Source organism: Cydia pomonella, chromosome 21 (genome assembly GCF_033807575.1).
Source record: "Cydia pomonella isolate Wapato2018A chromosome 21, ilCydPomo1, whole genome shotgun sequence".
Classification (NCBI taxonomy): Eukaryota; Metazoa; Arthropoda; class Insecta; order Lepidoptera; family Tortricidae; genus Cydia; species Cydia pomonella.
The window spans coordinates 8691671-8711563 of NC_084723.1; the positions used below are offsets into that span (position 1 = coordinate 8691671).

The following is a 19893-nucleotide window of genomic DNA, read 5'->3' on the forward strand; positions in this document are numbered from 1 at the left end:
GTACAAGGTCAAATAAGATTGCCGATTACGATTAAGGATTTTATAACAAAAACTACGTTATACGATTCATAAACATTAAAGCCGTGTCGTCGATATGGACTGCATAATTTATTAGGGGCAGCCAAGGGAATATTAAGCGGATTGTCCCAAATGCATTTCAGATTTTAAAGGTAAAATAAAATGTTGCATGAATGAATGCATCATTAATGGTGGAACATCTGCATAACGAGTCTATGTTTCTTAGTCAGAATACTCTAGAATACAAATCTGACGAAGTATATATTTAGTAGTAAACTAGGTAAAATACAAATAGAACAGAAGTTAAATACCCGTTTTAATAGCTTGAGTTTAGAACTACGTATTGATTAAATTAAATATACTTAATTTGAAATAGAAAAAAATAAAATACTATAAAATAATACCTAATAATAAAGCATTTCACAAAATAATTAATAATAAAACATTTCACAAAATAATTTTATTTGTTCCCTAGTTTATAAATACTTAGTTAATTGTTTGCCTATCAGACTATCACTATCCTAAGAAACCTAACATATAACCAAATTGATAAGCTCTTCCTTTTGAAATCTTGAAGTCGGTTATAAGTATGTGCGTCTGCCTTTTTGAGATGCAAGGAAATTATTCTTAATCTATTATGACGTGAGTGGTAGTTAGTACATACCTCTTTTGTATATCCCGGTCTTTTTAACAGGGTAAACCCTATTGTAAGTGCCTACTGCATTTTCAAGGGAATACTGCCAACAAGGGTGGTCAACGTCTGGTATTTTAGTTACCAAGTATCAATCTTTGGGTGTTTCATCGAGATAGACCTTAGGCAAGTAGGCACAAATGGATAACGATATCCATATATTGTATGTATATATGTTGTATACTTGTAGCCGGTTTGACAGCCTCTCGCTAAGATAACAGTTGCGACACATAAGCAGCAGGCGTTAGCCGTGACTGGTCCGGCAGTAATCAATTAAGTGTCATAATGCTTACTCGCATTTTTATCGACATAATTCTGTTGCAATTACCCTTGGAACTTCGAAAAGGGATCTCAAAATAACTAGTACCGTAATCATGGGAATTTTAAATCATTAGAAATCTTACCGAACAACACTAAACCTAAGTGTTAAAGGACCTAAAATGGATTAGTACCTTCGCCTTCCAGAGTGATGAGTTTAATCTTTCTTAACCCACCGTTTACCACCCACGTTTTTGACTAAGTATAAGTATTTTTCACATAACTTGGATACGGTGACCATTGAGGTATAATACTAGAGTCGGCATCTGTAACAAAATGTTTCCGCACCTCAATGAAGAGGTGACAGCTGTTACCGTACTCAGGCTATGAGAAAAAAACTATATCGAGTTCAGAATTGCATGTCAAAAAAAACACCCGACCGGAGATTGATTTTTCATCACACTTGCTCGTAGACGGTGTTATTGTATGCCAGCATACTGAGATGGAATGAGCTATATTAAGCCCACGGGCGTAATAGATTTTTTAAATTTCATTTCTCCCATACAGGCATATTGGGCATAATGTTTTTTTCAAGTAGGTATAAATCATGAGGCTAACATGTTCATCTGAGTGTCCTAGAGTATCCAAAGCCTCAATAAAAATCAGATTGAAAAAAGTAGGTAAAAATGAGTTTTACTTTTAAAATACTGACGTTTATAAATAACATTTTTGGATATGTTTATAAATATTTAATTTGATTATTGAATTTTCAATCGTGGCTGAATGCCGGAACGTTTAAAATATCACCATTACCATATTTAAGAATTATTTCATTATAATTTAATTTTTTCCTCAGAAGTGTGATGAAGAACATTGTGTGTGCCACGAGCGGTACAAGAATTACGAACTCGTGTTAAAATACTCGCCTTTGGCTTCGGGCTTAATATTAACACTGGTTTGTAAATTGTTGTCTACTGCCCTTAATACACAATGTACTATTACTGAAAGAAATATAAGACCAGATTAGAAGCAATATCGGTTTATGAACAAAACAATTCTGATAAAAATATCGGACTTTCTGGCAGTTATCCCTTGATGCTTGGTCAGATGTCCAAAGTCAATATTTGTATTTTGTATGCCCAACTGCCCATTAATAATTTCATTTGATCAAGAACGCCCAAGGGCGTCAAGAATAAAGTGTTAATTACAGTTTCCTTCCACTGAAGGTGGATATAACTGAAATTGCTTTTGCGTGACCAACGCGAGTGATGGACGATATCCGACGGTTGGTTTGGTTACATAGTTATGTTGTTTTAATGATAAATTGATACTCTATAGTAGATAACATGTCTGAACAATATACTTCAACTTAAATAATATTTATTGAAATATATTTAACTCGATAATACTAATTGAAGTATAAGTATACAGACTTACTTGTAATTATATACAATTTTATGATATGATAGGTTGACTTTTGGAATCAAACAGTAAGTCATTAAAAAGACGACCTAAGTCTTCCTTTTCTAGACAATCCACTCAACCATTGTTTGACAGGGTGTTGAAAAATTTATAAGATCCTGTCCTGTACGCAGCGTACGGCGTAAACCGAAGGCCTAACCTAAGAGCTCTTTCCCACTTACGTCCAGTTTTTTACGGGTACGGTTTTTCCCAAGATCCCGTTTTAGTACCTAGTAGTAATATAGTAACGTTCACACGAGCATTCTGTTTGCGGGATACTGCACGCATACTACAAAAAACTGAATTCTGCAAAAAACCGTACCCGCAAAAAACTGGACGTAAGTGGGAAAAAGCTTTAATGCTTAGTAAATTTAACGCGTGAAAATAGGCTCCCTTCCACTCCCTGGTGATCTTATGAGTAACGGATGCCTGGGTGGCCAAAAACTGTATCAAAACTAACACGTGATCTAATTCTAATATGCCTATGCCTTGCATGAAACCCTGCACAATTCACTAAAGGAAAACAATGGAACATAATAATAGGTATAGGCAATTACATTACGCGTGAGAAGAATCGAAGAATGAAATCAAGATACACATACGAGAAATAAGGAGTTTTAAAACTGCTGATTGATAATCGTTTCCAATCATAAATGTAAACTTTTTTGCGGATTAATGAATTTAATGAGCAAATTGGCATCTTAATTACTGGGCCGATATCTCCTATTGCAGAGCCTGAGGATGAAGTGTACTTGTATTTAAATAACTTATAAGTTAAGCTATGTTGCATTTGAGCCTTTCTTGTGTAGTAAGGAGAGGCTATCGGTCAAAAGGGTATTCAGTATTCCGGCGTTGGTAAACTTTTGAGAAGTACCATCTGGAGAAAAAATCGGCAAAGAGCTAGAAATGTACGAGGATGCGTAGCGAGGGATGTGTTTATTTAGAACCAGACCACACGCTGAGCTAGGAAAACAAATGAAGTTATGCTCTAAGAACTCTGGGTGTATATTTTATTGGGCGACTTAAAGAACCGCCATTGTACCTACTTCCCAAGAGCCGCATGCAACCCTGAGCCGATTCCTGATAGTAGACTATTAGGTAATTAAATATGTATGTACCCTCCACCCTCCGTTCTGTAAGGATTCATTAGTTGCCGGCTATTGATCCTTCTTCGAAACTATAAGGAACTCTAGTGTCTTCAAAGACAATGGGGTAATAAATAAGGCGTTCTACAAACACGTTGTTATGTAACCTAATATTTACCCGGAGTGCTATCATGCTATCGATAACATTCCTGTCATAATAGCCTCAATTTACATAGCTTCTGAAATTAATGGATGTAACAAACGATATCCGACTGAAAACATTTCTTGCTAATGAATTACCTATTAGGTGACAATTCAAGAAAAATTATAAATAAGAATATTAAATTTTGATGAGTTGAGTCAGACCAAGATAAGCTGGCAGCGATATTGACAGCCCAGACGGTGCACTTAACACTGCAAGTGTTGGGCTAACAAAATCGCTGCCAACTTAGCTTGGTCTAACTCTAATAACTCTGACAATTATAGATGGAAAATTCTACGAATGTAAGATGACGTACATAAAATTAAGTCTGGTCAGTCACGACGTATTCTAAACTAGTCACTGTGAGTCTCAAAATCCTTGGTATAACGACATACCTAATATGAAGTGAACGCAATGACATGACTTGCAAGACGTAAACCAAATAGTCGTTGATTGAATCCACAAACATGTTTATTACGGACGGCGTTAAACTGCCTACACATTTTAGCACCTTCTCACTTAACAATATTGACAGGTACCTAACTACCTACAGTAAGCTGCAGAGATAATTGACCAGTGAGCCTCCTGCAAACAAGTTTACTGGGGTCAGTTATCTCTGCAGCTTACTGTACAGTCAGCGTCAAATACTTTGTAGCAACCAAAGTAGCCAAATAGTTCGGTACACCATATATTTAGTATGGTGTACCGAACTATTTGGCTACTTTGACTGCTACAAAGTATTTGACGCTGACTGTACCTACAAGTAGATTTTAGTAAATAGAAATACAATTGCCGCCAAGGCCAGATTCAAGGGACGCATTCTATGATAAGAGGCATTGACATAAATTGCAAGATCACGACAGAGCAAGACGAATTATAACAATGTTGCTATATGCACATTATATAACCATTGATTTGAAGATCGACGATTATTGGAATAAGGAAGTGGTTAACAAGTCTCAATGATATACATGATTGTATGAGTATATTATGACACTGACGGAGGAGCAATGAACCCTGATCTCACGGAGGCGTTCAAAACACGGATCTGAATAATTATGGTCGTGATCATTTTCCTCATGGTTTGCCAAAAACTAAGTGTAGGTTTATTCACGAAAGCAGGTGCAAATTTTATTTGAGAGTATTGAAAGTTCAGTACAAATCTCGCACCAGCTCTAATCAATAATAGTAATTCAAATATCATAAATTCATAATAATTTATTCGTAAAAAATGAAAACAGGTAATAAAATACACAATCCTCTTACAGCGCACGAAAGAAGGTAAATGAAAGGGGTTCGATTAAATGGACCTTTCCTAATTGGGCTTGCAATTTTGATGAGTCAAGCAGGTCTCCGTTTAACGATAATAGGTTTTGGATTCAACACAATATACCTATATATAAAGAAATAAGCATTGCTTGTAGGGTTCCATGCTCAACTAGGCACACGTTGTCCCGGCATTTTGCCACGGCTCATGGGAGCCTGGTGTCCACTTGCCAACTAACCCCAAGAATTGGCATAGGCACTAGTTTTTACGAAAGCATCTGCCATCTGACCTTCCAAACTAGCAGGTAAACTAGGCCTTAATGGGATTAGTCGGGTACCTCACGATGTGTCCCTTCACCGAAAAGCGACTGGCTGCAATAAAGCTGTCCGGTGTCCTTGGACGTTATATGTGTATGCGTAGGACGGCTCAGGTCGAGAGTCCGTTAAAGACGCTTTTGGTCCAGGTGTTCAAGTCCAGTTTCTTCGAAAGTAGCTACACCTTTTCTTACCTTATTGCGCCATTCTGATCTCTAACCGCAAGCGCCTCCCACCCAACGTTCTGATGGGATGTCACAAGCTTTGAGATGGCGCTTCAGAACGTCTTTATACCGCAGAAACTGTCCCCCGTGGCTACGTTTACCATTCTAGAGTTCTGTATAGAAAACGGATTTAGGGAGTCTACAGTCATATAGTGCTACCTACTCGTATTGAGAGATTTAACACGGATTTTGAGCTGAAGGTCGTACATCGAACTATTGTAGGCTACTCTATCACTGTTTTCCGAACTAGTTACAAACAAATGTACGGAAACTAATCTATTATCAATATGACACATTACACGGAGTTTTTAATAATAGATCAGTTTAGTTAACATTTTTGGATGAAGGTCATAGGACTGATTGATTAGCAAATACCTAAGCCTATTACGGAAACCACATGAACCACGATAATCACATTTTTCCTTAAGTACAAATTAATAAAGCGTGGGGCTTTTATCCTGTAGTTCAGGTTTTTATACAATATAAATTTAGGTAAGCACTTACATGTATTATGGTATTTATTACCAGTCAGCATCAAATGGAGTGACGGCCCAAGTGGCTAAATATGTATATCGATACACACCTTTGTTACCATAGAGATAACGATGTAAATATTACGATATATTATTACGCTCTTTGGCCGTGACTATTTATTTGATACCGGCTGTAACTATAAGAACCATAATGTAAAACGTGTGGATATGCATATTTTAAGTTATTCAAATCTGGGTGTACGGTCACGACTGAAAATATCGATACGAAAAAAGTACCAAAAATGTATACACGACTTTATTGGCCATATTTTTGGCATATTTTTCGTATCGATATTTTCAGACGTGACTGTACCGACCGAATATTTTACATAAAATTTTCACAAAGTATTTATCGACGATACCAATTCCTTAACGAAAAGAACGGGGCATAGCAGTTGTTTCAAACTTCTTGCAATATTAAATACACATTACATATTGGTTTGAACTTTATTTTTTAAACGACACTTCTTGGAAAATTGCGTATTTATAGAAAACAGCGCAATATTAACCCTTGACCCGTTGAATTGCTACGCTTCACAATCGCGATCGACTGGATAATTTATATTGTGACGTATTATTATGCCTGAGTCGTTTGTAAAAAGACCTTGTTGGCAAAACCAGCTTAGTGGTGGACTGGTGGCTATGTGCATGATTGTGGAGGCACTAGAAGGCGCCTTTGACATTCATTAGTGATTTGTGAATTAATGCCAAAGAAAATTAATATTTCAGCCACATAATGCGCTGTAATCGTTTTTACTTCCACTGAACGCGTGGACGCATTTAATGCATATCCAATTGATAAGAAAATTAGAGATCAAATTATTTACCTACGTTTGTCTTTGTATGGTATAGGTATGTCGTAACTCGTAATACGTAAACAGTAGTTCTTCAAAATGGTATTTCATAAGCCGGTGCTTGTTAAAGAAATAACACCTTTCTTTGATATACAATTCACCACTAACTAAACTTGTATTGGCATTCCATACAAACTGCGTCTATTTCAATCACTTGACTTTCAATATGATGGTGTAACAACGCTACCAGTAATTACCAAGAATACCAAGAACGATAAAGGCTGAAGTTCAAGGAGTTCACGAGGAAAATGAAGAAGGTTTGCTGGGTATGAATTAGAAATTATTCAAAGGAACTGAAAATAAAATAACTTCGTATATAAAATATTTTCATAACGTTTTTTTTGCAACACCTACTCTTTTTGTGTTTTTGTTTCCGCTACCCAAAGGTTGTCTGGAAAAGATCGCTCTTCAGTGATAAGACCGCCTGTTGTCTGCCTCTATCACTAATCAATTGTTTTTCTTTAAGCTGTATCTTTTACTGAGGTGTGCCAATAAAGAGTATTCTATCTATCTATCTATTTTCTTGGGACTTTTTTTCCCTCCAGAATACTTGTCTTGCGATTTGACCAATTGGTTTATCTATCAGAAAAACATAGTCACAAATATCTAGAAAATGCTACTACTATTATCTATCATCTATTGTTTTGGCATATGTTCCTATCCTGTAACAACGCATGTGCAAAGAATTTGCAAACTATCAACGAAAACAAGTGACCTCGCACCTATACAATTTTTTTATCATATACCAGGGGGCCTAGCCAAGATGCCAATTGTTTGCGCTACGACAACGAAACGCTTTCTGTCTCTCTATTACGATTATCGCTCTAGCTTACTTATTGGTGCGATAGGGAGACAGATAGCGTTTCGTTGGCTAGGCAAGTAGTCACCCAATTGTCAAATAGGTATCAACCTGGCAAAATAATGATTTCGTTCAAGTTAATAACGGTGCCGTAATTTAATTCAATTCAGTATTTACCGCACAAAGCACAAGGCGTGGCAGATCGCTTTGCGAAGGTCCATTCAACCGATCAATTTCAATTAACGCTTAAAATATCTTATTTCCTGCGATTATGTATTTAGCAGTTCACATTTAAATGTAAGCTTGTAGTTTTCATACATCCTTCGTATTTACATTCAAGGTCTAAAATATTGATACGGACGATGAACCAAAACTATGTATACACACTATACACAGCCATATTGCGTAGAAATTACGATCGTGTATAGTTCTGCTTGGCCCTTGATCCGTATCGATATTTTAGACATTGACTGTATTAGTACAGTTTAAGAATTATTTGAATTGACCATATCAGTAGACCAAATCAAGTTAAAATGTCTAAATATGTTTTATTCGGGTAGGCCCAGTATCAAGCACTTTTAGATTCTCAGTTGTAATACGTCAGGTAATACGTAATTATAAATATTATCTTTAGATTAATTATCATAATCGCTTTCGATATATACGATAACCGAGTGTCAGACAGATTTATGATATGTTATTTAATTTTAAAAGATTAGAAATCGATAATTTTCGCTGTAAAATCTTTTGCACGCATCGGTTGAATGCTATCACATGAGAAGACTTCCTACTTTATTCGCAAATTTTCCTGGATTTTTCTGTCTCTCTTGTATTTGTACAGTCAGAATACTATGTGCTTAGCAACTAGTGTGTATCGTATATAGCATATCAAGCATATGCAGTTGACCTACATTATCACATCCTTGCTAGAGGGATCTCTCCGCATAAATTTGCGTTCTAAAGTCGACTTATATTATGACAGTTCCGGATATATTGACATTAGTGACCGTAATATGTTAAGTAAAAAGCCCCATTTTGCTGTCAAAAATGCTTTAGATAAGGTCATATGACTTTAAATACCCAGTATATATTGGGTGTAAAATAGTGGGTATCCGTTTAAAGGCATATTCGGTATCGCTATATATTATAAATTATTATTGTAACTAACCATACGGTCACTAATATCAATATATCAGGAACAGTCATTTCGACAGCAGCAGACTTTGCTTTAGAACTCAAATTTATGCGGAGAGATCCCCCTTTGCAAGGATGTGATGATGTAGGTCAACTGCATATGCTTGATATGCTATATACAGATCACCACCCGCGTAAGATTCGGTCTATGTCATTTGTAGGTAGGTACTCCTTCTCGGTATTTTTTTTCATGATTTCCTAAAGGAATGTAACATTTGAAGGGACACGGAAAGAGCATGTGTTAGTCACTTTTTCAGAAAATAAGATTTATAAGATAATAATAAGATTAAGGTCGGGGCATTCGAACTGTCATTGTAGGACGACTTTGTGAAAATTCTGACCTACATTATTTCAGGTCCAAGATATGTTACAATCAAAAATTACCTCATTTAAGTTCGTAAAGCAAGCAAGACGAGTTCAAGTTGACATTTATTTGGCAACTAAATTTGTCTACGAGCCACAGCGTCTTACAACAACATTGTGCAAAGTCATCTCAATTTGTTTCGATGCCGTAATATGACAAGTTTCGATATAATTTTGGCTCGGTAATGTTGTGGTAGTAAAATAAGAATATTTGTGTGTTTTTGTTTATCACCTTTGCTCATTTAACGATGAATGATCCACCTTACCTTTTATCTAATGTATTTAATCTGAAAGGTAGGCTAAGTGTAGGGTTGCCATACGTCCCGTATATACGGGACTGTCACCGTATTGAAGGACCACGTCCCGTATTTGTACCTGTCCCGTTTTTAACAAGAAAACAAGACAACACATAAGGAAAACATAAGGGGTAAAAAGGGTTACTATCTGATACTTATTTTATTATCGTTGTTTCTAATCGATTTCATTTTATCGGGCTAGGCCAATGTAATTTTATAGTTATAGAAAAACATTTTTATACATGGACTAGCATTCGCCCGCGACTTCTTCCGCGCAAGAATCGTCAAAAATGATGAGCCCTGTTTTCCATTTTCCTTTCTTAATGGAGCTCTAACATCATTGTTTCTATCTTAACTCAACTGTTTTGGTTTAGGGTATAAGCTGTACTGCGTTGTGTATCAGTATTTGTATTTATATAATATAAATTGTCTGTTTTATATATTTAGATTAAAGTGATGTTAATCTAAAATTCAGAATAAGAAACAGGTTTACAACGCTGCAAAGGATGCATTGAAATGTTTTACACAAGTATTATATACGTATTATCTACACTATTAAGACAAGTTATTCCTGTTTTGCTTCCGACGCAGTACTTTGATAACATGACGCGTTGAATACTAGTTATTTACTTCAATATGCATATTATGTATTAGAATAGAATAGGGAATACCCACTTGCAAGTTCAAAGGTTTCCTTGTTAATAGCAATTAATTATTAGAGGTTGGATTGATGTAGAATCATGTTCACAATAAGCCTGATAAGCAGAAAGATAATGTAGCTACTTATTAGGTACAGTCAGCATCAAACGTAGCGGATCAATAACGCTTCATAAGTATCTACTATTCTGTAACAGCTAAACAATAAATGATGTCTTTAATGTAGAACAACTGAGACTGTAAAAGATAAACTTTGGAACGTGAATTTTAGAAAGGGTCTACCAGGCTTTTATAATGTCATTTGTTGGCTATCTTACAATATAGAAACACCTTAACTTTCAGCCCCCTATCTTGAACCGTCACCGAGATAATGTCAAAAACGTCATTTTATGGACACATTTTTCAAATTCGTTTTTCTCCTAAACTATATAAGGTAGAGCAATCAAACCAAATCATAGCTACAAAGAATGAGTAGGAGTATGACTCAGATTCTTTATAATATTTTATTCCCAGAAAAAATAATGATTAAAATGTCAGAGATTTTTTGACAGCTTATTTCAACAAGTATTTGTAAAGGTATCTATGGAAAAAACTGCGAAAGGATCGCGACAATCGAAATTAGACTGTGTCCATCTCTATCGCTCTGCAGCGATATCATATCATGGTCGCATTTTTATCACCTGTCATGTCATGCGCTACTTTCGCACTTACATTTTTTTTTTTCAATAAAATACAGTGGATACTGACTTAATATTAAATACAACGTCCCACAAAACTGTTTGCACAGTTTGACTGTGGGATCCGTGGGGCTATACTAGGTTAGGTACATAATAATCATACTTGTTAGATCGTGATTCGTGACAGGCATGGTGACAAATGATAAAGAGCCAACCATCTTAGCCCTACTGGCATTATTCGACTAATAGAACTTTTTTGCAGAAGCCTCCTTTAAGACAGCTCTTCGGCAGAAACATCTACCAAAAAGATCGCGATATATCTTTAAGTATATGCCTAGCAAAGTGATAATAAAGCAGAAGAGGTGTATCAATCGATGGTACTTCTGGTCCAAGTTTTATTGTTGCTACTGAATTTTATTGTTATTGCAAGAAAAACAGAAAGTGTCATAGACATAGATAGTCCAATTAACGTCGAAGCTTGTAAAGTGTCGTTCGCGTGATAAGCAAGCATTTTGCACCAAATGTGCTGACATATTAATATCGATGCGATGCGATCAAAGGTCCAAAGAAATAATTAGTCTTCTTTAAAAAGGTATTTATTTATATAGTAGAGTAGGAATTAAGAACCAAATAAGTACGACTAACTTTCTTATTTGTTTATCATATATGGCATATAAATAGATAGATAGATAGAAAGAATACTCTTAAAAAAACTACGTCGGTGGCAAACAAGCATACGGCCCGCCTGATAGCAGTCTCCGTAGCCTATGTACGCCTGCAACTCCAGAGGAGTTACAAGCGCGTTGCCGACTCTAACACTCATTAAACCCTTTAACCCGTTTAGGCTGATTAACAGCATAGAATTAGCCATAAAACTCGACAACGTGATGATTTTACTATTCATTTATACCTATGCTAAATTCTATGCAATGCGATTGCATTATTTATTATTATCGGAATAAATCAATCCATCCGTGCATATCGCACCTTACCGGTAATTAAAACAATTGTCGGTTATCTAAATGAAATAACAGATCGTTTGCCGTAATTGGTAGAAAACAGCCACTTTACGTGTAGGTTTATGAGTTTATCCAATGATATTATAACTCCAGAGGTTATAGGCATCCGAAAATTGAAGCGCTTAAATTGTACAGTTGCTCTTTATTCGCACCTAGGCAAGCGAGAAATCTCATCTCTCATCATGCTCGCGCTGAAATAGACAGGTTTATGTTTATGTTCTTAACAACGACTGTAGCAAAGATGACCGGATTGCAAAAATTAATCAACAAAACAGATTCATCCGTAGGTAATGAATTAATAATGTAAGTAACCATCAACGATAGCTATATATAATATGATTAAATATTATTACGAGAAGGGTGTTAATTCAAATGCGATACGTAAAGCCTTAGTAAATTCTTTATGTAATAATACCCGATTAAGTTCATCTAAGAAGTTTTTGGATGGTTAAAAATGCTGTATTAAACCAACCTTTTCTATTGTTTGTACTTAGTACTACCTAGATAAGAAAAGAAATGTCCGCCGATATAATATAAGAAACGGGCGGATCTTGTTGAAAATAATAGATAATGAGATAACTGACAGTGATACACGAAATAAACAAACTTCTTAAAATCGTAAGTTGCATGTCTGCCTGCGTTAACAGGTTACAGTCGGGCCATGCCAGCTTAGCATTTTCAAAGCACTTTGTGTGGCCATGTCATCATAAATGTCAAATTTCTATGAAAATGTGACGTTAATTATTTTATGACACTCCCTCGCTTTTTTCTGTTCAAATCGGTGCTAACGCTTAGATGGACTTTAGCTTCCAAAACGATACTTTCGATCATTTACGGGCTCTTGATCGGGATTTGGGGTATGTAATGTCCTACGGTGGAACTCGGACTGCCCTGAACTGGTTGCAGAGCTGGTACGCCTGTTCGTTCCATCTATGGCTAAGGCCCAATTTAATTTCCGACCACGAAGTCGTCACCTAATAGCTGTGCCTAAAACACGCAGTATGTCCTATGGAAAATCACGACTTGTCCACGCTCTTCAATATATTAACGCGCTTCTCGCATCAGCACCGGAATGTAATGTATTTGCAAGTAGATCTGTGGGTATCTGGGATAATGCATGAAGTTCTGTGAGACGATGGATAATCGTGAATATTCTCTCTTGGACTAGTCTTTCTTTCTTACATTTGTTCTGTTTGTCCTTTTTAGACTGTGTCGTGTTTGTATAAATACTGTCTATTATAAATTTCAGTGTACTAGTTCGCTATAATACTGTGTATTTTTATTAACCCTTTTCCAGGCATTGTACGATTTATCGACCACATACGCGCCAATAGAATTTCAACCTTAGTCATCCGATTTAAAGTTCAAATTAGATTGCACTTTCGGAAAATGGGACTTGTCTTCAAATGAATCATCAAAGTGGGATTTATTGGAATATATTTGATTTTTTTGGGAAAACCTTGTAAATTGGTGCGGCCTGGAAAAGGGTTAAATCAATAAAAAAAATGTCTACTTTTAAAAACGGCCGTGTTTGAAACTTTACAACAATATGTTATTCATAGATTTAATAAGCCGATATTACCTTCAGTTCCAAGTAATGCAGAGTTATTAAATAAAACACCTGTATATACATCAATAAGTAATAAATTACCTTTTGTGTGTACATTCATCTGCACGTTATTTAAAATAGCTTTATTTGTATTGACGTGCACTAAGTATCTTGACATTAAAATACTTATCAATAACACTTGCGCGTTCCAGGGTTAACGAACTAAGTCGGAGTTAACCGTGTATAACCCGGTTTTATACAGTACAGTTTAACCCTGGTTAACTCCGAGATAGTTGGCTAACCCTGGCACGCGCAAGTGGCCCTTATAATATTCGTAAGTTTATGATCATTGTGAGATTAATGATATCGTCGGCTAAAACCTCGTAACTCCATTACAGGACCTAAGGGATTTGCTACTTTGGCCAATAATAAGTACCTAAAGTTGCAAACCTCGTAGTTACCGAGTTACTCCGGGGGACTTTGCGACTTTAGCCGACGATATGTCAGACGCCAGTCCTTGTACAGTCAAGTGTAAAAATATGTGGCCACGCAACTTACTCAAAAATGCAACTTGTGTGCAACCATATTACACTTGACTTTAAAAAGGTTGGGTTTTGAGTTTGAGTGATCGCTATCAGATTAATTGCATGTTAATTTTTAACAAGCAGCAACGTCTGCGAACGATGCTATTAAGCTTAGAATAAATTCAAAAGTGGAAAAATTACTGCCTTGGGTGAGACTTGAACTCCAGAGGCCGTGAGTTCAAGTCTCACCCAAGGCAGTAATTTTTCCACTTCTAAATTAATTGCATGTTGTCCGGAGCCTTTCCACATTGTTATATTATAAATAATAAATTATATTTTAAAACACGTGTTATTCTTATCACCAGAAATAAGAAACGGGAAATTCGAGCATACATACGGAAATGCGATACTGGAATACCGAACGGGAAAACCATAAAAAAATAATAGCTTTGACATCAATCTTCCTCCAGCTAGTTAAGTGTGGGTGGAGTAAGGAATAATACCGTGCGTATTACAGGGTGTTGTGGCATGGCAAAGGTATAGACTAAGCCCATAAACCATAATTTAAGTACTAAGTCTATGTAAATTTGGGTCTACATATATGAGCTCAACTGTACACCTACATGTAGCCTACATGTAGATGTACAGTTGAGCTCATATTTTTTCACTTTATTTCAATAAATTAACCTATTAAAATGTATAACCTACTATATTTATAATCTTGACTGTACCTACTTACGTTTTTTAATTGGATCGCGTCGAGGCCGTCGTGTAAGATTATACTCGTATTATAAACAATTGATGATTAAAGAATTAAAACCTATAATGATTTTAAGATTCCTTTTTTATTTCATTTCCATAATCTTTCTTGCCTGATTACTTGTTCAGTGGACTATACTTTATCATGTGCGTAAGGTAACTTTTGCATCAATTTGTGTTAAGGTGGGCACCTTCATTTCAAGAGACAGTAACCTAGCTGGTCTTATTTTAAGTCAAGGTAACTAAATTCATTAAACTAAAATATTATTGATGCACTGCCACCTCTAGCTGGCTTTAATTTAACCTTGTCTAGCAGAGATAGGAATTTAATCTTACAACAATTTTATTCACCATTAAACTGTAAGGGACAGCATCCAATACAAAAAAATTAGAGCGAGTAGAAGTTCTACATGCAAATCTTCACAATCGAATTGACACGTTACGTAATATATCAGCATACTATTTTATATTGTTTGTGCAATAACATATGTTCATTTGTTCGCAAATACTAAGTCAGTATGACCATGCGTTTACCAGACAACATACCTCTATAAATTAGTTTAACCGTAGGTTATAGAGCCTTGTTATTCTGGCTGTGTTGTTATTCGTTGTACGAATAATGTTCAATTCAAGCTACCAGTATATAACCGACAACCCTGGTGGAGATTAGATGTAAGTTGGATGAATTAAATTCCTTCTCATCTTAGCTCTTTCGCGATTGCATCATTGCATCCTCATCAAATCTAAGGTTTGCTCAGTTCGGCCACGTTCACTAAATGTTGTATGTTTTAATGAAAGCAACTGCTATACGAGATGACGAACATAAATAAGGGTTTAAGCTGTAACATCTACCTTTTCGTCAGACACTTTCTGCTGAGTGGGTTATATGAAAAAGATGTGATACACTAATAAAAGATCGGTTTGCGTGACGATGTTTGCCTTCACCGTAGAAAAATAATCATAAAGTGCTCACTCAATACATCAGTTTCCTTACCACAACTTTATTATTTTCGTAGTCGACATCTCTAGCGTCAAGTAGCGGATTTATCAGTACCGCTACTTGACACTAGATGTAACTAGTGTCGCCACTGACGAAAAGTGTATTGCTCAACAAATGACAACTAATATTACAAGTAGGAGTTGAAAATAGGGTTCCGGTTAATCCGGTTATAATATTCTATTGTCAAGTAGCAGTGCTGATAAACCCGTTACTTGACGCTAGATGTCGATGTCGACTACGTTTGGTAAGACAACTGGTGTATGTATGGAGTAAGCACTATGATTACTTATTTCTCTATTACCGCCTTTACAGAAGTTTGTAGCGAACATAAAAAAAATACAAATGAATAAAATTTACAACGTAATTTAATTATACGAGTGGTTTTTACGTTACGAGTGGTTGTGCTATTGTGTTTCGCAATTTCTACACGCATAAGTTTCTGCCTCTTCAACAAGTAAACGTTATAGGTAGGTATTTAAGGACATCCGGCTTTGCTGTACCGTACCTAGGTCATGGCGAATAAGAACTAAAGACCGTTTATATGCGGTTGACCCTCCCCCCGCCACCTCCAAATCACGTCATCGTGTTTACGCGGACGTCGTTGCCGGTCCGAAAGTCGCATCGAACCGGGGTAGTGTAACTTTGAAGGTACCTGAAGAGCTAGCGGCTCCCAAACTGAAGCTCCCTGGTGTAAGTATGGATAAGGAGTATCACTCTGGTGTCAAGAAAGAAGTTTGGCGCCTCGTAAGACTCAGTGTGGCTGTGTGTGGGTGTCGAACTAGTTCATTCTGGCTTGCGGGTTGCTAATACACCGAGTAAGGCGGTGGATGTGTCGCGCCTGCATTACACCGCCACTCGGCTGCTGAAGTGGTGGAGTAGGTGCATACAATCAGTATATGCAGGGGGGGAGTGGGGGCTCACCTCTCTGCAGCTGACTGTACAAGTGTACACTAGACCGGCTCCACGTTGTTGTGGGTGTTCCAGCTTCGATCGCGCCACTACGATGCACTTCAATTCTTTTATGGTGCATCGAGTGCACCGACTTCTGGCCGAAGGGTGTTGTTTCGGAGGTTCCGGGGCAAACTGCCGAATCCGACCCAAGACCAGACGGTTCAACGAAGTCATGCCGTTTTGTCGCTTAAATAGTGTTTAGCATATGTATGTTAGTCTGTAAGATATTTGTAATATGGGCCTTGTTGCCTGATTTAAATTTTTAAATAAATAAATACTTTGAATAAAAAAAAAACTTGAGTATTTTGCAATGCCGGAATTCTGAATGAAGAGTACGGAATTATTTATAATCACATACCTACACTACAGCAATATTTAGGCGGGAAGATATGAAAAATCATAAAAATATTTGCGTAATACAATTTACAATTCAATTAAAGTCTTCCTGATTTTTCTATTTAAGTATAAGCCCTTTTTGGTGGAGTGCTGTGACAAAAAAAAGTTTTTTTATTGTGTAAATATTAAGAATAGTTACAAGCACCACCAAAAACGTTATTTATTAGGTAATCTAACTAAAAACGAATACGAACGACGTAAAGATCGTGAGACTCATGTGAGCGACAGGTGTTGCAACACATGATAAACCTAGGCTTAACATACCTGTACTGTGATGCAATTGTCAACAGGAGCACAAGTGAAAGTACCACTATAAAGAACCTCGCGATGACGTTTTGTTTTTTTAAAGCGCGGGAACGTACGTTTCAGACCCGCGTTGCTTGACACTGGCTGGTTAAAGTTCGCGCGAGGGAACCTCGCGAACGACGTTTATTTTTATAAAAGCGCGGGACGTACACCTCGGGCCCGCGCTGTTTGAGACTGGCTGTTAAAGTTCGCGCGAGGGGAGGGGTCATTCAAGGCTGCCGAGCGATTGTCGAGGCAGGGAGGTCGACTCGTGCCAAGATACACGTAGCGTGAGATCCTTATTGATACTACTAGTTTTTGGTCTTATCACGTGACCTGTGGGGTTTTTCATAATGGTTCTCCCATATTGACTGTTATAAAATGTTATGTAACATTGTGTGACAGGAACAACATAATAAAACACTATAAATTCTATCATGTTATCCCTATCACACGATGTTATATAACATTGTATAACAGCCACTGTGGGAGCACCATAAAAAATGGGTATTTTAAGCATGATAATTAATAAATTACCATTAAAAACATAAACTGCTATTTTAGATGTTTCAAACACAAAGATATTATTGATTGTCAATAAAGAGTAACTGCTATAAGGATGCAACACGAAATAACTCTTATTAACAAGCAATACCTTTTCTCCAACATGCATTAGGCTTAAAGGTCAGTCATAAAAAAAGATATATGTATAATATACAAACAAGTGTAAAGGCATAATAAATGTAGTTATCACCTGAGAAATCATACATACCTACCTAAAGTATAAAATATCTACGCAAAGCAAATAAGATAATGTGTAGTCACACTCTGTGATTGTTACGAAATTGGAGATTCCATATCATAGGAATTGAACAACCAATTGAGATTGAGTTGGTCAGGACCGAAGAACTGAAAGGAATGAAATCCCACCACTGACCGAAAATCTCCTCATCTTAAGCTCATCATCTTAAGCGCTCTTAATCGGTCTGGGTCCTTTAGTTCAGTAGTAGTATTCTTAGCATGAGTGAGTTACCACAGTATCTCGCATGAGAGATAAACAATCCATCTTTTCCTAACTGTTATTTAGAATGAGACAGGTGGTCTATGTGAGATATTGTCGTAGCACACACATGCTAAGGCTACCATAAAACTATAATTTCACAGAATAAGTAATGGAACAATCTCAACACTAACAGCTCAAGTTGATCAACAAGATTGGGCAAATAAGATTCTTGACTCTCTCTCCTTCCTCGCGTTGTCCCGGCATTTTGCCACGGCTCATGGGAGCCTGGGGTCCGCTTGACAACTAATCCCAAGATTTGGCGTAGGCACTAATTTTTACGAAAGCGACTGCCATCTGCCCTTCCAACCCAGAGGGTAAACTAGGCCTTGTTGGGATTAGTCCGGTTTCCTCACGATGTTTTCCTTCACCGAAAAGCGACTGGTAAATATCAAATGATATTTCGTACATAAGTTCCGAAAAACTCATTGGTACGAGCCGGGGTTTGAACCCGCGACCTCCGGATTGCAAGTCGCACGCTCTTACCGCTAGGCCACCAGCGCTAATAAGATTCTTGACATACATACTTAAAATTTGTTTACAAGATTTTACCTTATTTAGGAAACTAAAGTTCATGTAAGTTTCACAAAATACAATTTTATGTATGAATCAGTAGCTTCTAAGTTCTATCAGTCGTTACAGTCATTTATTGTAGGCATTAGGCATCATACTGTGGGGTTTTAATTCATATCTAGCCAAATATTGATAAAATTTCATATACCTAGGTAATGAAAGTATATGGATGATAAATAATAAGTTGAGTCACAACATTGATTGCTTATTTAAGCTACTACATGATAATTAAATTATCTATAAGAAATAATTATAAACTTGTACCTTCTCAATTTAAGTGACCTTCTGGTAGGTGACATGAATTCATTATAATTTCAATAACGTTTTGTAACAGAAAACGATCATATTACTGAAGAACAATAAACTATTACAAACCCAAAAGTGACTGCGTAAACTCGTGAACTTTTGACTTATAACTTTGGAAGTATTGAGTTATATAAATGACATAACTGTACCTATTTCACAATCAACAGTTTTGAAAATCAAGTTTATTTAAAAGTAATTTTATTAATTGAACTTCAATCGAAACCACATAAAAATGAATGTCGATGTTTCGTTATGTGATTGGATTTAACTTTGTCTTAAAAATGCAGTTGTGCAACGTGCATGAAGGTGGAATTCGACACACGGATCTTAATGAATGTCTTTACTTACAGTATTCGCTGATTTACTCGCAAATTATTCCTCTGACTCTCACATTAACGTTTTATCACTACAACTTGTTATGACAACAATCCTTTAAATATATATCTCAATCTAAATCATTTAATTAAAACTTTCCACGGCTATCACACCCCGTGCCTTGAAGATCATTGACAAATTTGACAACTTTGACACTTGTGGTTGATGTTTTTGACAGCAAGTTCGTGTTTTCTATGCACGAA

At 36.4% G+C, this 19893-nt stretch overlaps 1 protein-coding gene across 3 annotated transcripts in view; it reads right to left on the reverse strand.

Annotated features, from left to right (window-relative positions):
* The window catches only part of LOC133529831 (P3 protein-like), a 38347-nt gene extending 18506 nt beyond the window's left edge, over window positions 1-19841 (reverse strand). The window contains exon 1 of one of the 3 annotated variants that reach the window (XR_009801226.1): window positions 19664-19840. The gene's annotated coding sequence lies outside the window, so the exon portion shown is untranslated. Of the gene's footprint in view, window positions 1-19663 lie in introns of all 3 variants that reach the window. The other 2 variants (XM_061867640.1, XM_061867641.1) reach the window with 2 other exon arrangements.
* Between the last annotated feature and the right edge of the window lie 52 nt (window positions 19842-19893).